This window comes from Dermacentor silvarum, chromosome 7 (assembly GCF_013339745.2).
Source record: "Dermacentor silvarum isolate Dsil-2018 chromosome 7, BIME_Dsil_1.4, whole genome shotgun sequence".
NCBI classification, from domain to species: domain Eukaryota; kingdom Metazoa; phylum Arthropoda; class Arachnida; order Ixodida; family Ixodidae; genus Dermacentor; species Dermacentor silvarum.
The window spans coordinates 153771894-153778242 of NC_051160.1; positions in this window are offsets into that span (position 1 = coordinate 153771894).

Consider the following 6349-nt stretch of genomic DNA (forward strand, 5'->3'; position numbering starts at 1 on the left):
GGAAGACGCCTAATTGTTTTGCATGCTGGCAGTGCGGAAGGCTTTGTTGATGGTTCCCTAGTGTTTCGAGGATGACGCCCTAGTGTTTCGTGCCAAGAAGGGCGCTGGTGATTACCACACAGAAATGGATGCTTCGCGTTTTCAAAAATGGTTTGTTGAACAGTTGCTACCAAACATCAAGCCACGCAGTGTGATTGTGATGGATAATGCGTCGTATCACAGTGCTCAAGTTGAAAAGGTGCCAAGTTCATCATCAAGAAAAGCCGATATCCAGTGCTGGTTGAAATCGAAAAGTATCCCTTTCTCGGATGACCAACTGAAGAGCGAACTGCTGCAGCTCGTTAAGCAGCATAAGCACACGTTCCTTGCTTACCATATTGACACACTTGCCAGCGCTGCCGGTCATGAGGTTGTGCGCTTGCCTCCTTACCACTGAGAGCTCAATCCAATAGAGCTCGTGTGGAGCCTGTCAAAGGCTATGTTGCTTCGAAGAACACTGACTTCAAGATCGATTCAGTCGAGAAGCTGCTGCTGGAAGGAATCGCAGGTGTGACGCCGCAGAACTGGTTCCGAGACTGCACTCACGTGATAAGGCTTCAGGATGAGGCATGGGAGCGGGATGGCATTATAGACAGCCAAAGAGAAAGCATCATAATTTCTTTGGGCACAGATTCGAGTACTTATGATGAGTCGAGCAGCTCTGACATGAGCCGAATTGATGAACTGCCATGAGCATCTCCATGTGTGCTTTTTCAAAGCTTCAACCAGAGGGTTACACGCGTGCTTAACCAGAAACTGTGATATTGATTTTGAGGTCCATCAGTCACTGCTATTTATTTACACCTTTATTGCTTATTGACTTCATTTTATTTTAATCTGCTGATCTCTCTAGGTTTCGTTGCACTTCGTTTATGTTCTGATTACGTTACCGTGATGTGATAATAATTGTTGGGATATTGTGTGCCAAAACGACGATGTGATTATGCAACATGCCGTGCTAGAGGGTTGCACAAGTTTTGACCACACAGTGTTGTTTAACATGCACCGAAACTTATGTACACGGGCCTCTGGCATTTCTGATCTATCGAAATGCGACAGGCTCAAACCTGTGCTTTTTGTGTCTGCGGCCGTGTACTGTGCACTGTACTGTCACGGCGGCTGTGATGTGATGATGTATCACGGCTGTGAACATTTACATTATACACTGCATCAGTGAGAACCACATTTCTTAGTTTAGGATTGAAGTGTTCAAAATTGTTTTCATTTTTCTGTGTGATCTCATGCCAATAGTGTTTCAAGCCTTGTTTCATTGCTGTCTCAATGGGACCTGAAAGTGTGATACCGCTTCTTGTCATTGATTTGTTTTTCAATTACTCATTTCCGAATGTATTCTACCGTCTCATTCTTCGTTATCAATGTGTTCCTGCTCTCAGCTATTTTGATTTGTTTATTATAAATGGTTCTTATGGCAAGCAATGCTAGCAACAAGTTATGGCTATCACGTTCTGTGCCACAAGCGCAAAAATGTTATGTTGCCATAGAGTTCCAGCAACGAGTTATGGTTATCATGTTGTGGTCACAAGTGCAAAATGTTATGTCGACATGGAGTGCCAGCAAAAAGTTATGGCTATCACGTTCTGTGCCACAAGTGCAAAAATGTTATGTTGACATAGAGTTCCACCAACGAGTTATGGTTATCATGTTCTGGTCATAAGTGCAAACTGTTATGTCGACATGGAGTGCCAGCAAAAAGTTATGGCTATCACGTTCTGTGCCACAAGTGCAAAAATGTTATGTTGACATAGAGTTCCAGCAACGAGTTATATGGTTATCATGTTCTGGTCACAAGTGCAAAATGTTGTCTACATGGAGTGCCAGCAAAACGATATGGCCATCACGTTCTGGGCCACAAGTTCAAAATGTTATGTTAATATTAATTGATGGGGTTTAACGTCCCAAAACCACGATATGATTATGAGAGAGTAGTGGGGGGCTCCGAAAATTTTGACCATCTGGGGTTCTTTAACGGCATCTAAATCTAAATACACGGGCCTAGAGAATTTTCGCGTATGGCTGTGATGCAATAAAAGATATGAACTGTTTTATGCATTCTTTATGTTTTTTCTACCAATAACAATTGGTATTATGGACAATACCTGCTACGTACTGCATACGCAGGGATGAAAAAAAAACGACGGCGATCACACTACATGACGGTGCTTGACCAGCGAAGCTCGATAAAAGAATCTGTATCACTCTCTATTCAATTAAGCGTAAGCTCTCTTAAAATCTTCCAATTCAGCGGCATCATGGTACTTGCGTATTTTAGCTGCGGTGTGTGCTTGGCGATATTCGTCATCTTGCATACTTTGCACAGCTATTATATTGCCACGGGGTCGTGACGTTGAGGAAGGCAGCAGTCGGCCGGTAAACGGAAAGTCACATTACACCAATACACACTGGCCCTGATAGCCGCGAGTACAGCATCGGTCGTGGAAAAGCTGATCATCGTTGGGACGCGCCGTCTTTTATACATCACGCCGAACTTTCCAGCCTTATCACTGGTGGCGGCGCAAACTCGGAAATAAGCTTGACTGTTCCCGTCTTGCGCGCAATCTTAACAAAACGATCTACAACAATTGTGAAGCTTCATCGAACACTGAGGCGCAGTCTGCGCCGATCATTGCTGACAGTCTTTGTGGGCGTAAACCGAACGCAGCAAAACTGAAACAAGACACTCGCGTGGCAGGATCGTGCCGCAACGGGCCTTCCATTTCGCCTGTACCAGGGCTTAATACTGTAAACGTTAACATTCGATCACGTGGGGCGCGTACCCGTATATCCTGGGCTGCCACACTTTTGTTGACTGAACACGGAACCTAAGCTTCACTGTTATAAAGGCTGAATAATGCTGGGAAAGCCTTCTGAGCAGCGGAAAATTTTCTGTGTACCAGTATATATACAGCACAGTAATTAGCTGCATGTATGCACACTCATCAAAGTTTAACTCTGACGTTCCCATTTTGCATGCATACGTTTTGCTAAGCACACTAGCGCTGCGAGCTAGCGAAAACCGAAACTGCAACTGAAATCGGCTGCAAGCTGCCTGACTACTTGCGTAGTAACACAAATGTGCGGAGGCCCCGCCTCCGTAGCCTTCGCTCCAATGTCAAGAAAAGCTGTCGTCGAGTATATCCGAGTCACAATTTGCTTTCAGAACAGGTAAATCTACAGAAACAGCGTTATTAACAATGAAGGAAATTATTTTGAGCAATATGAACTGAGAACTTGTATACAGGTGGGGCTTTTCCTTGATTTTAGTAAAGCTTTTGACTGCTTAAATCTTATGATTCTTGTAACAAACTTAAAATGTATGGAATCCGTGGTAAACCACTCGCATTGCTTGAAGCATATCTCTAAAACAGAAGCCAGTCGGTGTCTTTAGATGAGGAACTTTCATCCTTTTTGCCTATCAGTTGTGGTGTCCCTCAAGGGAGCGTATTGGGACCCCTTTTGTTCAATATGTACATAAATGATATTGTAAGTATAGATCCTTCCCTTGATTTTGTGATATACGCGGATGATAGTACACTACTTCTGTCAGGCCCTAACCTTAACGATTTAATGATGAAATGTAATGACCTACTAATTAAATTGTCTAGGTGGTCAAGTATGAATAAGTTAAAAATAAATCCTACAAAGTCCAAGTGCTATAATATTTCGCGCGAGAAATAAACCGCTAATACCGCGCTGCATGCTTCACTTTGATGATCACCAAATAGAAATAGTTGAAGCGCACAAGATTCTTGGAGTATCTTTTTCTTCTTATTTAAATTGGGATACCCACACTGACCTTGTCTGCAAGAAGCTCTCTTCCGTCTGCAGGGCTCTGTCGCGATGTCGTGAAACTTTACCTTTGAAATGTAAATTACAAGTTTATTACGCACTTTTTTTTCTCGCCTTAACTACTGCAGTTTAGTATGGGCCACAATGACCAAAACAAACATAAATAAAGTTCTCGTATTGCAAAAGAAAATTGTTCGCATAATCGCCAATGTTGATAATACAACTACCGCCAAGTATGCATTTGAAGCACATAAGATTGTCCGCGTCAATCATTTGCATAACTTTAAGTTGTTACAAAAAATGTACTTTTCGACGGCATCCATTGCCAATTTTTATTCTACTCTGGCATTTTTGGACAAGCGTCGTGCTAACATAAACACAAGAACTACTAATACATGGAATATACCATGTTTTCGCACTAATTATAAATTACAAATGTTGTCTTATAACCTGCCCCATGTTCTAAACATGCATAAACATACAATAGGATACACCAAAGCTGAACTGCGGAAATACTTTGTTGAAATGTGATTTTATGTCCTCGCTTGTAGATGCCACATGTTTTGGTTGATTATTACGATTATTATTTCTGAAGATATTTATGACCATATCAGCGTTCTTATTTTCGATTTCATTGTTCAAATTTTGTGCAAATAATATTAGACTCACTATGCGTAAATGGTGTATGTTCTCTTTATTGAATGTGACTATTGTATGTGTGTTTGTTGAAGACTTCCTGTACCACTCGTGTGCTACTGCTTGTAGGGGTTTTCTGGACACAGTCAAGCTGCGCATGCAGCTTTTTGCCAGAAAACCCTCCAGTTGAACCTGGTGGTTTCTCCTGGAGGAACATCTCTTCAAACCAAAGCATTTCTTGCGCATTCCGTGGTATAAGAATACGCCCTGCACGTTCGCATACAGTCCCTACATACTACTGTATACATCTATTCTGCAAAGCAAACTTCACCTTTCTCGCTTTAGAAGAACTGATGAATGACTATTTCATCAATGCATAATTGGCACTTCTCCTAGTAGACTCAAGTTTAAAGTGTTTACCGAACTGAAAAGCGTTAATAGCTATTATATTCTTGAATCTCAAACGGGGAAGCAAACAGGTGACGGAAAAGGCAAGTACTGTAACTATCTATCTATCTAGCAAGTAGTAACTGTCTATGATGCCAATGTATGATGCCAATGTGAAGGTGGTTTTCAGTTTAAATACGATGGTAAATATGCCGCAGTTGCAATGTAACGTGGCCGCAGCAGCAGACGACGCGCGCCGCCTGCGACAAACCCCCGACCGCAATGCCAATTTAGTCGTCATGATGTGGAGAAGCGCTGAATTCGTGCCCGACGGACGGCACACCTACCCATCTAGCCACCGTAACGCTACCCGCACAACTGAGACGTGAAAATCTCCCGCTGCTCCGCTGTGGCTTAGCGGAGCAAACCGGAGCAGAGCGAACCGTAATGTCGCTCAACTAAAGCACTCTATGGCTTCTCGCGGGCAAGCGAGCACGTTGAAACATTTGGCGCGTTTTCATTTGGCCTTACTGAGGCGCAGTTTAGAACACAAGCAAGAGCTTGTGCGGACAAGGAACGCGCAGGGAAGAAAATCACCAAAGGAACTATCCGCGCCTCATCTGTTTTTGAAGAAATAGAGGAGGCGCTCATAATGATTTCGCATTCCGACACGCATCGAGTCACAAGTGACTTCTCTTTAAAGGTCAACCCGTGCGCCAGTGCCTTCTCGGCGTTTGTTTGGCGTTTACTCGTCGCCCTAACCACAACAGAGCATAGTAGTAAATTATTTATGCAGTGAATAGTTTGTCCTTTATAGCGCTCCGCATCGTCAACGCGTGCGTGCCCCATTCCTAAGCGCTGCGAAAATGCTTGTTTTGAGCGAAGTATAACACGATTTTAATTTGTGAATTTGCACGCATTTCCTTGAACTATCTTATCGAAAAACACAGTGCACCCACGAATTAAAGGAGTAGCAAAAGCCTTCAAGCCTACATAGTTTACGATATCCAAGCCACAGATATTAACGAGTCACACGCATTCAGAAATCAGACCGCTCTTTCGGCGCGACAGCGGGAAGGCGCCGAAACGACCTTCAGAAATTACTGCGGGCGCACTCAACTAGTGCCTTCGGCAACCGAAGGAGCCGGAGCTCGGTCGGCTCGTCCTCGCCGCACCGCCACTCGTCAGAAGGCGCGACGACAGCTTCTGGCAGCGAACGGTTGAGAAGAAATGGAAGCACTTGCTGGGCTTACGTTATTATTGCGAAAGCATTAGATGCCCCATGAAGCGGGACATCCGACAAGCGTCCGGCGTTAGCTTCCGATGGCACCAAAACCCACGTGACCAGCGTTCTCGGCTGTGGACCTGCTGCGGCTTCCCACTGCGAAATTCCACGGTAAACAGCCACCGCGTCGGCCACAACCTAAAACACTGACGTTGCCCAAATCAGACATTTAGTTGACCCACGTTCAAAACTGGC